Consider the following 20,804-nt stretch of genomic DNA (forward strand, 5'->3'; position numbering starts at 1 on the left):
CTCAGTTGGCAGAGTGGTGAGAAGTTGCCTTGCATCACCCCACTTCCATCTGTCCCCTCTGTTCCAAGAGCCTGTATTTCTGCATTGGGTGGTCAGAATCAGCAGAGCTATCTGGGGAGACGAGGCTTGCTTCTTTTCCCTAGGAGAGGTTAACTGACTCTATACATATTCAATCCTTTATTCTTTCATTTGTCCGTCCGTCCATCCATCCATCCATCCATCCATCCATCCATCCATCCATCCTTTCTTTTACTCAGAAGACACTGAGATACTCCTTCAGGAAAGGCCCTAAAGTAAAGACAGAGATTCATTCTTTGACCTACTCAAAAATACTTAGTAAATGCCATCTGTGTAGCAGGGACAATTCGAGATGGATCAAATCAAGTTCTGGCTCTCAGAGAGCTAATGGGGGAAGTGAGGCATTTATACAAAGGTTGATCATGCAATGAGGGACCGGGCCAGGATGGGGGGTGTGGGAGGCACAGGCAAAGTAGGGACTCAGGAGAGCAGATGGCTTCCAGCTGGGGAGGAGGTGGTCAGCGCAAGCCTGGGTGAGGCACTCGGGCTGAATCCGAGAAACCACCTGGGTTACGCCTCCTGTGCCAATCACCTTCTCTCCCTAATTCAAGAAAGATAAGCAGGGCTTCTATACAAAAGTAAACACGCAGCATTCCCAGCCCACAGAGTCATGACAGACTGAGAACCACAGATGTATTTGAGGAAAAGCATGAGGAGAATTTTGCCTCTGGGGACCGTGCCTGGTTTTTCACAGGCCATTTTCTTTTTTTTTTTTTTTTTTAATTTTATTATGTTAGTCACCATATAATACATCATTGGTTTTTGATGTAGTGATCCACGATCCATTGTTTTCGTGTAACACCCAGTGCTCCATGCAGTACGTGCCTTCTTTAATACCCATCACCAGGCTAACCCATCCCCCCTCCCCCTCCCCTCTAAAACCCTGTTTGTTTCTCAGAGTCCATAGTCTCTCATGGTTCATCTCTATGGCCATACCACCCTGAACGCGCCCGATCTCGTCTGATCTCGGAAGCTAAGCAGGGCCGGGCCTGGATAGTACTTGGATGGGAGACACAGGACATTTTCAAGTAAAAATGGTATCCATATCTTTGAAGCTGTACTTGTCAGGGCCTGAAGGGAAATGGTAATGGGGGAATGTTGAGTGGCCCCAGCTGGAGTGACAGGGAACCAGGACAGTGTAAGGGGTATGGTGCAGGGGGCATGGCTCTCCCTTCCACCTTCCAGCAGAGGTAATCAGTGCTGTTCACCGCACTTTGGTTCTCTGGTCCCTTCAGCACAGGGATGACTACAGTTCTGCCCCCTTGACTCTAGGCGAGCTGGGGGACTTGCTTTGGTTAGTGAAACATGAGTGTCAGCAAATCCTTTCGTCCTTTCCTTGCCAGAAACGAGTGTGTGGTTTGCCACACTCTGTTTTTCCTGCCTCACCAAGAATGCATTTGGGAGCAGGTGTGAAGGTAGAGCTGTGGTCAGCCCAAGGCCCTGGGGCACTCTGAAATCCAGGCCACATTGGACAGGTGTCAGGAACCAGGTGTCAGCCCTGGTGGTGTTAATGCTAAACCCCTGATAGTTGTGGGCTATCGATCCTGCAGCATAACCTAGACTATCGTGACCAAAATACTATCACGACTAAAGTTCTTCCAATAGTTGAGTCCCCTGAGTGGGTGTAAAGGAAAGAAAGCCTGGGAGACTGAATTCCTGCCTTCTTAATGACCAAGGTTGCCTGAAGCTGAAGGCATGTGAGATTTGCACAAGGACCTTCATTGTCTGAGCCATGTTCTGCAGCATCTCAGAACATCACTGATGGCCCTTCCATGTGGCTTTTTAGGCTGGGGAACTTGGCATGAATGGAGTCAAATACGGATGGGACTTACTTTTCTCCTGTGATGATACAGATACCGGGGATTGACTGAGCATGTGTCTGCCTAGAGCTGAACAGATGGGGTACAGCTTGGACAAAGAAACATTGCAATTCCCAGACCCCCTTGCAACCAGGTTCAGGGTGTGATTTTAGGTCCCGCCAACCAGACATACTCATGGGAGAGTTTGCTGAAGCGGACCATGCCAGAGGCAGACCCGGTAGCTAATACAACAGCTTCCCCGGCTTCGCAGCCTACTTTCTGTGCTCAAGAAGCTGGAAGCCTTGTTTGTGAGGTCAGATGGAGCAGTGGGCTGCACCAGGAAGCAGCATGGGAAATGGCCACGTGCCACCTTGTGTCTGCCCACATAAGCATGCTGCCTGAGCACCACTGTGATGTGCAGAGGGGGCCCGGGCTGCAGCAGGGGAGGCTCCCTGGAGGGGTGTGTGTGTGTGTGTGTGTGTGTGTGTTGTGAGGATGTGCTGAAGTGGGTCTTACCAGGTAAGTGAGGAAGAGAGGGTATGGCAGGGCTCCCCAGAAGGACTGATGGCTGGGGAACTTTCAAAGTAATAATCCCATTTCTAAGCATCCAGAGGCTATGAGTGTCTGCACTTACAACACTTGAGACTATAGAATAAGGAAACATCAAAAATAGCAGTTGTGTCTCCTCACTCAGAATTTCACGAGGGGCAGGTCCACACCCCTGCCCTGTCCCCTGGGGTAGAACTGTGGCCTGAGGCCAGGTCAGCCTGGAGCTGATTGGGGATGCTGGCTGCTTGAATTCTAGCTCAGGACAAGGTGTGTGGCCTCAGGGCCTCCATTTATTTTCCCTCTAAGTGGGGGTCATCTCCATCTTTTGGAGTTTTGTGAGGATGCTGACAGAGGGGAAAGTTCACCAAGAACATAAACACCACACATGTGAATTCTGTTGGGGTAGCTAGAAGAGGCTCAGCTCTGGGAAGAGGTGAGAATCCAATCTACAGGAAAGAAAGCCCTGGAAAGGCACAGAAGAAAGAGTGTGGAAGATCCAGGAAGAGCAAGCGTGCCTGAATACCCCCGCCCAGGGGGTATTCTCTGTGGGCACCTGCAGGCCCTGGCCCACTGTGGCCCCTACACAGCCCGGAGTCCCTGCCTGGCCTCCCAGCCACCATGAGCTCGTGCTGACAGCGGACTTGGAACCCACAAGAAGCACCCATTGGGGTGGGTTTGGGGGGAGGGTGGCTACACAACAGCCTGGGTCCAATGCAGACCACCTGAGACTTTCATAGGCAATAGCAGATCCTCCGATGTCATGAAAGCATGACCCAAATGGCAAATGTTTATCTTCATCCATAAAGTCTCAGACTCATACTGTTGTGTAAGGTGAAGGCTCCTTTTCTCCCAGCCAGGGTCTTGTCTGTCATAGCATCTCTCAATCCCTGTCTGAGTAGCAAAAGCCAGCTCAGTGTAGAGAGATGAGCCTCACCGCACCCCGATCCCATCTTGGCTTAGGACTGGAATTTGGTTCACCTTTGAGAGAATCGCAGACATGCTGGCACAGTGATGACCCTGGTGAAATCAGGCCTCCTTTCTCCAAGGCCACTGTCTCTTTCATCCCCATTCCTCCTGCTCTCCTTCCCACCCCCATCCCAGGAGGCCAGAGGCCAGAGGATCTCCCTTCCCCTGACTCCACTGACCAGCGATGCACGCACGCACGCACACATGCACACAAGCATACAAGAACACACACACACACACACACCCACACACACACCATTCCCGTCACACATGTCTCCCCATCCCACGGAGATGGGTCTCACTATGCTGATCTGAGGAACCAAGAGTCTGCTTGTGTGACCATGGGATCCGATGCTGTTGCCACGACTCTGGTCACAGGTAAGTCACAGCAAGGAATGAAACAGAAGCCCTGTGGAAGAGGGTCCTGGTAGCCCGCCAGAGAAGAAGGGGAGTGGTTCATGGTCAGGCAGGTGTCGGGCCAGGCCACCAGGCAGGCACCTGCTCACATGCAGGCAGCCTGGCCCTCTGGATCTTATCTGCTTCCTAAATGCCTGCACAGCTTTCTCGGCAGGATGAAGTAACTCCCCTCATTCCAGAAAATCCTACTCCGCAGGAACGTGGCAGGGAATGAAGTGCTAGAATTCGCTGCAGGGAAGTCAGCGGGTGCCTCCTGCTCCGAGCAGAATAGCTGCCCAGGCCCCAGACCAGATGCAGCTTGTCCTCTTACCCTGGCGTGGCCAGTGGCAGCAGGAAGTGAGGCTGGAGATAACTGGAGCCCTGAACTCTTCAGCTACATTTCCTGGAACTTCTTGAGATAAAGCAAGAATAAGCAAACTGCCTCTGAGCTGCGGCACTTGACCAGATGGCCCTCGTCAGCCCCAGGGACTGACTGAGGCCCGGGGGGCTGTGTCAGGGAAGTGCCCCTTGGTGCACCGCATATTTCAACCGGACTACCTGGACTGCAGAGTGACAAAACTGCTCAAGGAAGTATTCTCCAACACTCAATTCAAATACTGTCCCCAAGCAAATGCGACACTTCTACGTCCCCCATCGACCCCTCCATCCACAGCTCCCTAGGGCTCTGGGATCTCCATCTGCCTACTGCCACCTTAGAGCTCTGTTCACTCGCATTCTTATTTAATTCCACCATCCAGACATTACGCTCCTTAAGGGCATAGAGCGGGCTTAGCACAGTCCCGTGGGCGCCTTGCTGTGCCACCAAAATTGTCCTTGAGTGGTTACTGGCCCACAGCTGCCAGCCCTCAGCCTCAAGCTGACTCTAGAAATTGCCCTCGGCTGCAGAAATCTGCTTCCGCCAGCGCCGCACCCTCTTCCTGAGGCAGCTGCCTTGAGCGGTCCGTGAGGAAACAGAAGGCCAGCTCCCCTCGTCCCAAGCTGGAACAGTTCTGATGGGCCGCCCCACGGCGGGGGAGCTGAGCCCCCGTGACCACACGGCAGCCTGACCACTCCCTCTGCCCACTCTGCCTCCCTCCCTTCCCCTTCCCCAGTGCTGAGCCCAAGAGCACTAACACGCTTCCCACGTGCCAACCTCCAGCTCAGAGCCAGCTTCCCGGGCAGCCCACCTCCAACAGGGGTCCTGGCAAGTAGGAGCCGCTCAGTAAATCCCGGCTGGCATCCCATCGAACAGCCAACGCCTCCGTGATAAATCCGATCAGAGGATGGCCTCATGGGGACTAGGCCGTTGACCACGCAAGCAGGAGCCGTGGCCTACGTGGCAGGCCACTGTGAATTACTGGGAGAAGCTGGAGCCGCGGAACACAGGGGAAAAGGCAAAAATGGTCCCAGAGTCACACCTCAGGCAGCTCTGGCCAGAAGGCTGTTTCATAGTGAAGGATAAGAAGGACCACAAAACCCTTATTCTGTGCAGAATGAGACCATTGTGCTAATCACTCTCAATCTGTCATTTCTGCTATTCTTACCGACAGAAAGTCCCTGGCATTCTGGGACATGCCACAGTGGAGAGAGACAGAGAGCGATAGCTGAGGGAGAGAGCATTCTTTCCTGGACTGTGGCTCCAGCCTGGGCTTCTCAGGAAGTAAGCATTGGAGGGGCACCTGGGTGGCGCAGTCGGTTTAGCGTCCGACTCTTGATTTCTGCGCAGGTCATGATCTCAGGGTCATGAGATCGAGCCCCGTGTCGGGCCCTGTGCTGGGCCTGTAGTCTGCATGGGATCCTCTCTCTCCCCCACCTTCTACCCTTCCCCACTCCCTCTCTAAAAAAAGGAAGAAGAAGAAGAAGCATTAAAGGGAAGGAGGCTTCCTGAGGAATGAAGGTGAGGAAGACACTGTCCTTAAGCAGCAACCCAGACAACTGCATACAGAGACTGAAATGTTTCTACATTTGGTATAAAAGCCCTGGTGATAAGCTGGGTTTTTTTGTTTTTAATTCCAGACTCATAAGCTATGAAAGATCAGTGGATGACAAAGAACTGGTACAACAAAAGATCTGATGGGGATCAGAACCCCTCAGCTGCTTTCCACGTCCAGTGGCCACGGATTGGTAGCAGCTGTGGGGACGCCGATGGAAGGACCTGAGTCGCAGTGTGGCTGCCCGATCGCTCAGCAATGTCTTCACCGCCACTGACGTGCGGAACTGTGGCACATTCGTCCTAGGCTAACATGCCCCCAGGTCCTCAGTGAAGAGGAATCGAATTTAATCCCAGAGCCATACTGTACATTATCTCTGGTTTATTATATACATAATTATATTATATATATGTAATTGTATATGCATAGTTAATTAAGTTTAATAAGCCATACAGATCTTATTCCATGTCCTCAATCATTTTATCATCTTTGAAAAGTATGGAGACAAACAATCCTCTTGAGACATTACCAAATAAATAGAAGCCCAGACACCATGAATCCTGACTGATCCTTATGTTAAAGCCCCATCGGCAGGAGTGGGCAGAATGGGGAAGCAGCACCCCCACAGGATACAGCTTCACGGGTGTGTTCCTCATAGTGGATGGCCAGGTTATAGAAGCGCGGGTCTTGGAGCTGAATGGGCCCTCAGAAACCATCATGTCCCCCCAGCCCCAGACACCCACCAAGTTCTCCTTACAACTGTCCCTGGCCACCCACATGTCAGGACCCATTTCTTCGGAATCCAGTATCTTCTCAGAATCACTTTCTAGTTATTATACTTTGCCTTATAAATATGCACACAGAACCGCATCAGAAAAGAAAGTAGGGTCAACACACATTTGTCAAACCCCATAGAGTATATCACACTGAGAGGGGCCCCTAATGTAAACTGTGGGCTTCACATGATAATGATATGTTCTCTAGGCTCCTCCAGCCTAACAGTGGACCCCTGCTGTGTGGGATGCCTGTGTGGGGACAGGGCAGATGGGACTCTCTGCACTTTCTTTTTTTTTTTTTAAGATTTTATTTATTTTTTTATTTGACAGAGAGAGAGAGAAAGAGAACACAAGCAGGGGGAGAGGGAGAGGGAGAAGCAGGCTCTCGCCGAGCAGGGAGCCTGACACGGGGCTCGATGCTTAATCGACTGAGCCACCCAGGGGCCCCCTCTCTTCACTTCCTGCTCAGTTTCTCTGTGAACCTAAAACTGCTCTGAAAATAAAGTTTATTAATTTTAAAAAAGGAAGAAAGAAATCAGGCCTTCCCTGTGCATGTGGAGCTCAGCATCTGCACACAGCGATGATGGGGGTGCTGTGGGCGTGAACTCGGGGCTCAGCCGGCTGGGTTCCCTGGCTCTTTCATCCCCTTCTCACTTAAGCAAAATAAAATCCATGCCTGGTAAGTATTGTGAGGGATTGAGTTTTGAGTTGGCGGAATTTGGGTCTAGAAAAGAAAGATGTAAATAGATACTTGTTGAATTAATTATGTGCAATGTCCTCATCTTTACAAGGGCAGCTAATCTGGGGCACACAGGGATCCCCTTGTGCCCAGATCCCCTTCTCGGCACCCCACTTCAGTTCTTAGAGGGCCTGCCTTCCACCATGGCTAAGCTTTGAGATCAACTTGTCACTTCCCTTCGTTGTTGGTCTCATTTGATCTAGGCATGGAAAAAAAAATAACCCAAGTTGACTTACTGTTGAAAGAAAAGAAGATAAGTTTCAAGAAGGGAAAGAATTTTTTTTTCTTTACAGCTCAGGAAATGCAACTCTCTAGATAAGTTAAAAAAAAAAAAAAACTACATTTCTTCCAATACAAAAATAAAATTTCCTTTGAAAACCAAATGTATCATTCATGTGTCTCAAACCACAGTCGGGTTTTTTTTCAATAAAAAGAGCAGATTTGGGATGGGAGGGGGGTGATTAATTTCAGTCTGCTCCCTTTCTCTGTGAGCATTAAACAAGCATGAAGAGTCAGATAATCCTTCTCATGCCCTTCCCCTGGCTCTTCCCACTGCCCCCAAGGGTTTCTTCCAAAGTTATTTCAGTTATTGTAGTTTCTGGCCCTAATCCAACATTTTTGGCTAAGTATGTATTGGGAGCACTGCAGCGTCTACAGGGCTTCAGCATCCGTGTGTGTGTGTGTGTATTTGTGGGTGCGTGAGAATCTGTGTGTCTGTGTGTCTGCCTTGTGTGTAAATTTGTGTTTGTGTGTGTATGTGTGTGTGTGTGTGTGTGTTGTTCATTCCTCTCGTCCTGCTTCTCTAGTGACACAACAATTTTGGAGAGTCCTTGGGAACAACTTTGCAAAACGCCATACCAGAACCTTCTTGCCCTGTTTCTATTAAGTAATTCTGGCTTTGGAAAGACAACATTGAAAAGTGCCTCCAGCTGAGCAATCTGCAGATCCAGGACAAGGTTTACATGTGATGAAACAGTCACCTCTCAAGGCCACGAAGCCCATCAGCAGTGCCTCTGTAGCATATCATCTGGACAGATAATTGAACCCATCTTTGAACCACATCTGTAAAACACAGATAATTAAACCCACTATCACAGGGTTGGCATGAGAATAAAATGGGACCCTGTCGGCAATGGACCCAATCGCCCTCTCCTGCTCTCCTCCGTGTGTCGCTAGACCCTGTCCTCCTTGCACTGGCTGCCAACGTGCTTCCACAGAAAGTGGCCAGGGGATGAGCCCACTCTGGCTGTCTCCACTTTTCCCACTTTCCAGCCTGGTCACAAGTCCACAGTAACTCTCCGAGAGCACCCACGAAGTCAGCATCTCATCACAAAAGACTGAGCGGCTTCTTAAGGGTCTCAAGTGTCTTTGTTTTGTCTGCCAAGCAGACTACAAGGTACAGGAAGATAGGCTTGGGTTTCCTATTCCTGTTCTTCCTCCCAAACCACCTAGACTAAGCAGGGCAATCCACTGGTGTTCGGTGCCAGACGACCTGGCCCAGGCCCAGTGAATGCAGTCCCTGGAGGGCTCACACGACAGCCCTGGGAGCCTGAGGTTTGGGCCACTGGAGGAGAGATCTCCAGCCCTCCCATACTCAAAGCTCATGACTCTTCTGTCCTCTGCAATTGAGGCAGGCAAATGGTGACAAGGACAAATCTTGGAAGGCAGGCATATGCCTGATGTTGGCAGCTCCCTTTCTTCATGGAGACTCCCCTACATCCACCAGACACCCCGAGACCTACGGAACCTCTTCTGTAACCATCACTCACTTTCAGACCAGTTGTGAAATTCACCTCCTTGAGCACCAAAGCCTTCTATTTTACTTTCTAGAAGCTCTTGGTGTTATGGGGGGGGGGGCACTATTACTCTGCACCTTAATAGTGTGTAAATACTGATTCTAGGAAGTCAGAAGCCCAAGCTGGAAGCCCAAATCCACCATGAGCAACTAGTTTCCATGAGCAACTAAATATCAGTGTTCTTCACCTATAAAATAAAGGTAATAATGCTTCTATCACCAAAACTTCTGTAAGAATTCAAGTTATTAATGATCACTAACATTTGTTAATCCATACTGTATATGGGCTGGGCTGCTTACATGCATTTCATCTGAACCCCAGAACAACCCTGTAATGTGATCTCTGTTATGACGGGCGAGATACTTAAAGAGTAAGTCTCAGATGAGACATCAGAGTTACTTGCCCAAGTTTGACATCCATGACGTGGCAGGGCCAAGAGAAGCAGCAAGAAGTCTTTTCAAGGGTTGTTAATCTTATGTATACCTTGTCTTCCCGTCTGTAATTGGAGACTTCTCAAGGATAAAAAATATACCTTCCACCTCTTTTATATCCAACTGTATAGTTTTTTATTTATTTTATTTATTTTTTTTTTTTTAAAGATTTTATTTATTTATTTGCGAGAGAGAGAATGAGAGACAGAGAGCACGAGAGGGAGGAGGGTCAGAGGGAGAAGCAGACTCCCCGCTGAGCAGGGAGCCCGATGCGGGACTCGATCCCGGGACTCCAGGATCATGACCTGAGCCGAAGGCAGTCGCTTAACTGACTGAGCCACCCAGGTGCCCCAACTGTATAGTTTTTTAAAACACACAAAAAATTCCTAGTATGAAGGAGTTTGGGGGGGGGTGTTTTTTAAAGAAGCAAAGGGCACAAACTCTTCATAGAAATAAGAATTAGAATATAGAAAATTGGAGATTATTTACATACAGCTCCACTAGAGACCAGAAGAATAGGCAAATTATTCCTCAAAGTCCTTCCTAGACTTGTAACACTGGTACTAAAAATAGCTTTATCATTCAAGTTGTTGACCTGGTTCTCATCTGTGATTTCTTGTGATCTACCTGCTCATTAGTTTCTGACCATCGTTGCTCACTAGAAGGCCACGCTCTGCCCCTGAAGTCCAGTGGAAAAATGAATGAGCCCATGATGAGTGAAAAGGCCTTCATCAGCTAGGAGAATTGAACAGAGCTCCCAGGATTTGACTAGCTGGTTCTCTCCTGTCCCTATCAGGGTCCTGACTGCACTGTGAGAGCCTTGTGATTAGGGTTGGGGGGAGGTACAAAGGCAGGTGAAGAGAGAGACTTATGCCACTGTAAGGAGGAGAATTCTTCTCCCAAGTCAAGGACGGGGTATTTCCAAACACTCTCAGAATTCTTGCCAAAGATATATCCAGATCTCCTCCTATGCCTTTGGGTGGAAATATTCCAGTCCCAGGTTGGATGATAAAGCCTCCTCCTCCTTACTTCATGTAGCAGCTGAAATTCAAAAGTGGTGCACTGAAACCAAGGGTAGCCAACTGTCATGAAAACCTGCAAAATAAAAACCTCTCTAAATGGAGCCCATAGTTTCTGGTTCTTCCCATCCTTACTCAGTCTGTCCAATGGACTGCCTTTCCTGCCTGACTCTTGTAGGCATCTGTGCAGATCAGTAAGGACACAGTCCAAGACCTGAGCCTTGAGGTCTGTTGCAAATGGGCAGAGAGATAGAACAGAGGTAGCACTCATGCCCTAGACCTGGGACAGAGAGGCACCTGCTTCACAGCTAGAGGGAGAACATGGGATCCCAGAACCCAGTGGTTATCAAGAATGAGGGCTGGTAAAGTTTGATAGGGAAGGTTCAGGAGTTGTCTGGAAGGTGAGGAGACATATTGAGATGGACTCCAAGTAGAAGAAGTCTAGCAATCCATTGATGAAAGAGAGTGGACTAGGAGCTTAAGGGGAAGCAGAATTGTTTAATGAAGAGGAGTCATGGGCCTGTCCACAGATTAGGAAGGAGTCAGTGGAGGGAAAGATCTTTAGGGTGACCTACCATCCTGGTTTGCCCAGAACTGAGGGGTTTCTTGGGATGTGGAACTTTCAGTGCTAAAACTGGTAAGATCCCAGGCAAACCCGAACAAGTCGGCCATCCTACAACATGCAAATAGACAGTGTGGGGATGGAGAGAGATCCTGGAAGAGGCAGAAAGGCTAACTGGAAAAGGAGAATGAATTCTCTCTATATTACCAATTTTTATGCTACCAAGAAGTATCTTGGTGCACAAAGAACACCTGGGTTTGCAGATTATAGAAACACATTCTCAGCTGCTCAGTGAGTTTGGTGCAGAGCTAAAGTCTCAGTCTCCATTCTAGTCCTCATTTCATGCTCTGGCTTAGCTCCCTCTGCTATCTAGAGCCTTCTGGTCACTGACCTTCCAGCTCTCTGCTCTCCATCTCCAAGTCAAGCTTTCGCTGTTAGGTCCTCAGCTCCTGACAAATACAGCTCCCGAGAGCTGAGGCCCCAGGCCCGGCCTCTCCCAAATGCTGCATGGGTGAGAGGCACTCAGGCCTGCAGCAGGTGTGTGGGCTTGCTAGAATGTCCCCTTTCTTCCCCTCCCACCTGGCCCACATCCTCAAATCCCCCTTTGACACTGTCTCATATCCAGCCTCCCCCATCCTGGGCCCACTTGTTTCAATCGTGGCTTCACGGGAGCAGACTTTAAACACACAATTCCTCTCTAGGGCATATTCTCTTAGAATTTAGGAACTTCTCCAAAGCCGAAAAAGCTCTCCCCCTTGTATCTGGCAGGAGTTAGAAGCAAACAGGAGTCCTGAAAAGATGGGCCAGAAGATCAGGGAATAGCTGTGGCTCTGGGTATTAGCCACATCAGACTCTGGTTAAGTAATTCAAAATCTCTAAGCCTCCATTCCCACATCTGTAAAATGGGTATATAATGCCTACCTCCCAGGGTCAGCCTAATTGAATTAGAGGGATAAAATTCTTATACACACTATAAAGAATCGTAAATTCTTAGACGTGCCATAAATAAGCTAACAGCACAGAAGGTAATACTCAAGTTAAATAGACATACTGAAAAACCAGCAATAAACATTCACTGAATGGATGACTAAAGGCATGGATCAATTTGGAATTGCTGAGGTCAGTCAGACCTGCAGAGGACCTAGATACCAGTCAGTGCTGAGGTAGGTATAAAAACAAGGGTGAGTAGTCCCAAGTTCATGAAGGTGGAAATTTAAATTAAGTCAGAGGTGTGAAAACTGACAAAGTGGCAGGATGACAGGTGCCAAGCCCTGGCCACAGAGGAGGCCTCGCGGGGCTGGGCCCTGCCCTGGCCGTGACAAGCCTCCTGGGCATGAGGCCAAGCACAGGGTAAGCTGTGTGCTAAAGCATCCTAGAATCCCATAACAGAGGCTGGTAGAGCCAGCAGTGGTTCAGACTTGAGTGTAGATGGGTAAAGCAGACAGGAATAAGACCATAGGTATACCGGCTAGTGGAGAGCTGGAGAATGTGTGTCCTTTAAAAGGGAGACATTTAAAAATCAGTTAAAAACAAAACCTTTGCCAGCCAAACAAATATGGATGAAGAAATCGGCTGAGAGAGTGGAACCTGCCAGCTACTGGAAAGTAGATCTTCTGACCTTAAGCAGTGCATTGTCCAGACAACGGGGGGGAGAGCGAAGGGTCTGTGAGCAAGACAGGTGGACATAATGAGACACTGAGAGAGACCAGCTGGATTCAGTTGCTGGGGCTTCCATAATGGACTGCTCACAGACTGGGTGGCCTAAACAACAGAAATTTCTATCCTCAGAGTCCTGGAGGCTAAAAGCCCAAGATCAAGGGGGCATAGTTTCTTATGAGACCTTTCTCCTTGGCTTATCTTCTCCATACATCTCCATATGATCTTTCCTCTGTATGTCTCTGCATCCTGACTGCTTCTTTTTATAAGGACACCAGTCACACTGAATTAGGACTCACACTAATGATCTCATCTAACCTTAATTACCTCCTTGAAACTGTATCTCCAAATACAGTCATATTCTGAGGTACTTCAACATATGAATTTTGGAAGGGACTCAGGTCAGGCCATAACACTAGCTAGCCCTTGGTAAAAACCAATGATCCTTCAAAATTTTAATGAGATGTGTTTCCTTTGGTGCTTTAGACATAATCAAAAGACTTTATGGGAACAGAATGAGGGAGCCTAGGCATAGGATGTCACAGCAAAACTAAGATAATCAGCCTCGCCATTCCCCTCACACCTTAATTCTTCCATTCAAGAACTATTTTGGGGGCTGGAAGCTACTATATTCCAGGCACTGTGCCAGGTGCTGCGGACACAGTGGTGAGCAAAGCCGACCTGGCCCGGGCCTTCAGGTAATTCAGAGTCTACTGAAAACATTATTCTTCTCATTCCAACCTTTCCTACTTAAGTGACTTAGACCAGATTACTTAACCTCGGTGAACCTCAGTTTTCACATCCGTGAGATGGGGAAAATAATCCCCATAGTTAGAGAAGATAACATGACAAAGGGTCTGTCACAATATCTGGAACTCATATGTCCCCAATAAATGTAAACCTTCCCCCCTAAGTCATATTATCTCAGATTCCTCATAAAATAATACATACTAAGGAATTAAACTTTTCAAATTTGAAAAGGAACATCTTTATTTTGCCTAAATTTGGCACTTCCCATTCCGGGGGCAAGATGAAAACAGGACCATAACTTATTAGTGGAGACAATGAACATGTTATCAACAGAAATGCACATTCTGAGATAATGCAGGCCCTGCTTCCCAGGGTCCAGCTTATCCCTCCCTTGTCTACCGCAGTGGGTTGAGGAAGGACTGGCGCCATCTTGAACCATAAATCATTTCCAAACAGTTCCTGGAGGGCACAAACCCCCAGCACAGCACCTTCCACGCAGCTAAAGAATTTCCTGCCAAAACGGATAAGAATTTCCTGTTTTCCTTTTCATTATTATTTTAAATAATCATACTCAGAGTCTTGGATGATCATGAGCAGCAGGGGTTGAGAGGGTGTGTCAATATCTTTTCTAGATTAACTCAGGACAATTGCTTTAGAAGCAGCAAGTTGAGATCTGGACAAAATGCACAAAATGACAAGTCAGGAATGAGCTGGACCTCTGATACACGGACCTCCCCTGGGCTGAGCCCTGGACTTCGCCCAGGCCTTTGACCAGGACTCCAGACCAAGCAGGAGTACCGTCCGTGCCCTTGGCCTGATTCTCACTTTAGAGTTCAGGAAGGACCCCTGAAAGCCCTCAGGTTACCCCTGTCCCCTCTCAGGAAAGCCCTGGGTGCCCTTTGGGGCATCTGCACATGATGAGACGACACAGGCTGTAGGGCTAGAGGATCCTCCCTGGGGGTCCTGGGAATACTGACATGAAATTTCACACCCAGGAGGATGGCTCCAGCCCACTGACACACCTGACAACCATCTAGGGCTCTCCGCATGCTCCCTTGCCTTCTGCCTTCCCTGGAGAAGAGAAGAGAGACCCCCTGGTTTATCTCTAGAACTGAGCACAGCTCCCCACCTCCCTCACTCCAGACCAGCTCCCCATCCTGACTTCCTTCTTTCTGCAGATGCCACCTTCCTTCCAGTCGTATGAATTCAAAACCTCCTGCGTATTTTTATTCCTCCCTTTACACCATCAACTGTCACCCCCTTATCACCTCCAGCCCCAAGAATACCAATGGCCTCCTACCTGGTGTCCCCCACCGCGATGCCATCCTTACCCCCACTGCCTGGGGCTGCTACTACCATCCCCACACTGCTTCATAAGTTCACAGACCTGCTCAGAACTTTCAGAGCCTAGCAGATAAGGCACACACCCCTCCTCCTGGCACTCCAAGCCCTGAGTGATCTGGTCTCGAATTTCTCTCTGGTTATTCCAGCCTGGTGTACCCACCCTTCAGCCAAACCAGGCAGATCCCCATTAAGTTAGCATTCTTTGTGCCCTTTGCCACACCCTCTAGATTGGAAAGATCTCCACACTCTGCCTCTCAGAGTACAGCCTCTTCCAGGAAGCCTTCCCATCAAGTCCACAGGGGGGTGCTCCCATCCCACCTGTCCCACACAGCTCTATTGTTTTGTCACAAAGTAAGGACCCTTAAGGGTGGCAGGACTGCTTTTCAATATTTCTAGTCTCCTCTCCTGGCATACGGTGGATGACCCTGCGACTTGCTCCGGCAGACAAAATATAAGTGAAAGTGATGTGTCAATTTTGGCGAGAAGCTTTAAAAGCCAGGGGGTACTTGCCACGTTTTCTTCCCCACAAAACATGTGTCAAGGTGTAGCCTCCATCGGTCTGTGTCCCTGCTGACCTGCCACGATCATATAATGTGAGCGAGAAATAAACCTTCTTCCTAAGCCACTGACATTTGGAGGTTGTTCATTATCCCAGCACAATCTAGTTTGTCCTGATCGTTATAACATGAGACCTAACAGGCCATCTGGTTCCATCCTCTGCTTCACAGGTAAGGAAACGAAGGGTTGAAGGAAGTAAAATGACCTGCCCAAGGTCACATCATTAGTAGTGGCTCAGAGCTAGCACCAAGTCCCCTTCACATCTGGTCCAATACTTCTCTCAGGACACCATCCTGTAGGCTCCTTGAGACAAGAACCTAAAACAGCGGTCTGGGATCCTAGCCCCTGCCTCCACCCCACCCCCCTGACTTAGCTATGCGATCCTAGGTTAAGTCACTCCTGGCCAAAGGCCTCCGTTTCTCCTCTTCTAGAATGATAATATGGGACAAAAGTCCCGCTAAGGCGGTCTTGCTCCGTGCCTCTCTGTGTGCATGACCCGCCCCACAGGGTTCGTTATGATGCCTCCTACAGAGGAGGCACTTATGATGTGCTGATGATCCCTAGTGGTCTCAGGCATATCCTAGCTTTCCCGAGGGAACGACCAACACTGTGTTCTTCAGCTGGGGCAAAGGCTGGGCAGGTGCGCTGACCCACTCTCACATCTCCCTTCCCATCTCCTGGGTCCTCATACAGTTGCCCACAGGGAGGAGGGTATGCTTGAGTCTCATCTACCAGACCCTGCCTTTAGCTGCCCCCTCATTGAATTAACACTCACAGACCTTAGCTGATGCCACAGAAGTATGGGCCCTTGGTGACAGGTGCAGCCTACAATGAGAGGCGGGGCTTGCTTTGTCCCGGGTGCGCTGCTTTTGTTTTCTCCTCACACCCCTATTCTTGAGTATCCTAAGAGCTTTCAGCCTTTTCACCTGGTCATTGGGTTTCTGTCTAGGACCAGGTCTTAATTCCTTTTTCTTTGTCTTTTGATCTTTCTTTAGGCTGCCTCTGCATGAAAAGAACCAGTTATTTTTATTTTTTTAAGATTGTATTTATTTATTTGACAGAGAGAGAGGATGAGTTGGGGGGAGCAGGGTCAGAGGCCGGGGGGGAGGAGGCTCCCCACTGAGCAGATGTTGGGCTCCATCCCAGAACCTTGGGATCATGACCTGAGCTGAAGGCAGACACCTAACCGACTGAGCCAGGTGCCCCAAGAACCAACTCTTGAGAAGTTAAGACAGCTATCAAGGTTCTAAAATGTGGCAGACTATCTCCTACTCCTGGACATCGTAGCAAAAATTGAGGCTGCTCCTCAGCCATTAGCCACCCGCCTGGCTAAGGGGGTGGTTAACCCAGAGCAGGAAGGATCTCAGAGTACGCGTGACCTCTTCTTCTTACCGGGGGGCAGACAGCACAGGCCATGAGCTGGTGCAGGGCCTGTCGGGGCAAACACTTTGCCACGGACACCAGTTCGCAAGGACACCTCCGTGGGCCAGCGCCATGGGGGACATCGGAGCGATGACAGAGGAGCAGCAGAGGAAGGGGTTCCTGCAGCCTCAACAGCCTCTGTTAAGCTCCCCAGTCACCTAGCCCTGGACAAGTTACCTGACCAGACCGCAACTGGAAAGGAACCCAGAAGGTCTAGTTCAACCTGTCCGTGAGAAACAGTCCCAATCACATGTATATTTCTAATGTTCTGATAGCCATATTAGTACAAAGAAACAGGCAGTGAAATTAATTTTAACAATCTATTTTGTTTAACCCATTATACCTGAACGATTATCATTTCAACATGTAATCGATATAATTATGATTCATAAAAAGCTGACATTTTTTCCAAGGGTTATCTTCGAAATCCAGGGTGTATTTTGTGTTTGCAGCACGTTGCAGTTTAGACGAGTCACGTTTAGGGTGCTCCCGTGTGACTCGTGGCCTCTGGATTGAGAACACGGGTCCTAGTCAAGCCTCTTATTACCACAGATGAGGAGACTCAGGCCCCAAGATGAGAAGTGAATTCCATCAAGATCCCAGCTTCAGGGGCAGAGCTAAAGCCTAGGTGTTGCACAGCGTTCTTTCCGCCGCACCTCTAAAAAATAAACCAAACTAGAACAAACCAAAAATGCCACGCAGCAAGCAAATAAGATGTTGGCTTCTACAAATCCCAGACCAAGGGCTAAGGGTACATTAGCAGGGTTACAAGAAGGAGTCCCATGACTTTCAAGTTGGAGCAAGTGGCCGTTGAGGGAGTTTCTCACCGCCCCCCTGCATGAGGTCGTCACTTGTCCTACAGCGAAAGCCCAGCAAAGGCATCCACCCTGCAAAACAGACCGATGCTCCTTCCAGGAGAAAGGAGTCCTGCAGGGCTGCGAGCCAGCCAGCAGGCAGCGCCCACACAAGTGGCCACTGGGTCCACGGACTTTGCTTCAGACCTGCAGCAAGATGTTGAACAAAGTACTGGGGGTAAGGGGAAAAGGGAATCTTCTGGAATCACGTCGAGCCAGGTTCCAATCCCCAAGAACCTCTGTGAGTGTCTGCTCTTTCCTCTGTAAAGTGGGGAAGATGCTGACGCTACTTTCTCTGGATGGCTGCTGGACAGATCGAAAGGCCCGGCCCCGCTAGCACCCACCAGTACGTCCCTGGCATACAGTCAGGCCTCAAGAAATGTTGGCTTTCCTTCCCTGATCTTCTCAAGGCTGGTTTCTCACAGCCCATCAATGCCATTCTCCTAACTGCTGGGGGGAAACGGGTCCTCTGACTGAAGGGCCACTCTTGGCCAGGACCTCTGAGGTGGCTTTGGAGTGCAGCCAGCTGGAGCTGAGTGTCTCTGCGGGATCTCCCCGAGCCTGACCATGACCTGCATGGTCATGGGTGACCTCACGGCCACAACACCGCTGCCTGGGATCAGAGAGAAAACCCAGTGGGGAGGTCACAGCTCCTTGTCTCACCAGGCTGTTGGGGCCAGTCTCGGAGGGTGCAAACCCAGGACCGAGTGCCAGGAGCAACAGTTTTGGAGGGGAGCGCCTTGGTTGGGGGGGGAGGGCGTATATCTAGTGCCCCGCGTGGATAGGAGAGTGTCCCTCTCTCCCTGTGGTATTTTTAATTCTAACATCAATAAGGATAGAATTTCCTGTTGATCTGATGAGAAATTCCTGTTTTCCCAGGAAGCGGGGCACCCTATCCTGGGGGGCATGGACCGCAGATCTTACCAACTGCTTCCGACATGGATGATTAAAGGGCCTCAGTTCACATTTATTTATTTTTAAAGTGTAAAGACAACTCATACCAAGAAGAATTGCAGGGTGTGATTAATAGTTTCCTACATACATTGAGGACCTTGGCTGGCTTTGGAAGACCTCTTTCTGCTGATTGCCTGGAGCCAGGGTATTTTTAGTTGGTCCAGACCTCTCAGGCGGAGCTGTCAGACCTCACACAAGGAACATGGCACAGAAGGGAGGCACCTCCCTGGAGCTAGGCAGGTGCCAGGCCCTAACCTTCTCCCCAAATCCCTGGTCACCCAGACTTCTGCTCTGCTCCTAGGACAGACCCAGAGCCTGTGATGCCAGAGCTCCTGCTGTGCTCCCTTCTGCACAGCCCGTGCAAAGAGTTGATCTCTGGTAGACATTTGAGGTTCGGGGGCCTCCCAGCACCCACTTCCTCTTCCTTCTGTTAACAGCTCCCTTGTTGGCATTGGAGAGCCACCTCCTCCCCCCCAGGGTGCAGGCCTGATGGAGCTGCCATTCGGGGCATCTTGCCCTCCCCTAGTCTGGTGGCCCATCATCCGGCCCCTCTCCTGGGACCAGGAACCTTGAGTGGAGCCAGGCAAGGAAGAAGAATGACCGTCGTTTCTTTGCCCCAGCAGTCAGGCCCAATCCCTGGCGCCCCCAGCCCTTTTGAGGCCAATTATTCATTTCTCCAATTTCTGTGAGCTCCCCAGGAGCCTTCTGAAGATTTTCATTTTCTAATACTTGCCAATAACGCCCTGTGACTAACACACAAGTGTACGGAGAGTGGCTCAGGAGTGTCAGCTTGCGTGTCTTCTAACAGGGAAATGACAGTTACAGCACAAATGTGTGATCCATCACTGCTTGAGACGCTCCCAGGGAATACAGGTCCTGCAGCCTTCCACGGCACGGTGGGACGGTCTGCAGGGGCCACAGCACATCCTGAGAAAGGAGGTGGTTGAGCTTCAGAGACCTACCCAGCTACTTCCTACCCAGCTTGGGAACAGCAGGGCCATCACTTAAACACCACCCTGCCTTCTGACCCCAGCCTAGAGTGCTCTCCCCCGGACCACACAGTCTCTCCCAGGCCTCTTGAGCTGACTTGGAGCTGTGTCCCCAGGATGGGGGACACCCACCATTTAGCTTCCTCTGCCTACCGACGCCTGTGTCCTGGCTCATCAGTGATTGAAACTGCGCGCCTAACCTCTGAAATACATGTCACAGGCTGACTTGTCACTGCATCCAAGCAAAGTACGCATAAAGACACAGCATCAAAGTCATCTTCAAAATGTCATCAGGACAGTACGCTATGTTCCTACTGACTATTCGCCAAATTGTGGAACGGCCCAAATGTCCATTAATGATGAATGTATAAACAAATTCGGTCTATGCACACGATGGAATATTATTCAGCCATTAAAAGGAATGAGGGACTGATGCATGTTCCAGTATAGATGAAACTCGAAAACACGCTGATTGAAAGATGCCGGATATCAAAGGTCACATATTGTAGGATTCCATTTCTCTGCAATATCCCAGAGAGATAAATCCATAAAGACAGAAGACAGCTGGTTAGCAGGGACTGGAAGGAGGAGGAAATGGGGAGAAATTGCTTAATGGATACAGGATCTTACTTGGGAGTAATGGAAAAGTTTGGACCTTGATAAAGTTGGTGGTTCCACAACATTATGAGTATCTGAAACCCCTGAATTGTTCACTCTAAGATGGAACTCTAAGATATTCATCTTATGTGAATTTCATGACAATAAATCATATTAAAAAACTTAAGTCGATAAAATAATAAAACTCATTTGAACAAAACAAAAAAATATCGTCAAGACCCATCCCTTCCTTTTTATTCCTATTCGTCTCCCTTTCCCTTCTTTCCCATCCTTGTTGAAACATTCACTCACCTGTCATCACAGGCCTCCCTTCACCCCATTTTTAATCACCATGTTGGCTCTCTCAACAACGCCCAATGGCACCCAGGGACTACAGATGAAGGCTCAGTCTGGTGTTCAAAATCCTCCGATCTCTGCATCTAAACCTCCCAGCATTCCCGTCTGCTTTAGCCAGGCTGCTCTCCCCGCTGTCACTGGTCCCTGAGGCCCATGTGCTCTTCCTAACCAGCCCCCGCAGGAGAAAAGATCCTCATGGACTTTCATCCTCCATAAAGATGGAATGATGACAGCAGTACCCAATTACTGGGGCTGTACCACTAAGCACCTCCGGTCGTCCA

This window comes from Mirounga leonina, unplaced genomic scaffold, assembly GCF_011800145.1.
Source record: "Mirounga leonina isolate KUSES-001 unplaced genomic scaffold, KU_Mleo_1.0 Mir_125, whole genome shotgun sequence".
Lineage (NCBI taxonomy): Eukaryota > Metazoa > Chordata > Mammalia > Carnivora > Phocidae > Mirounga > Mirounga leonina.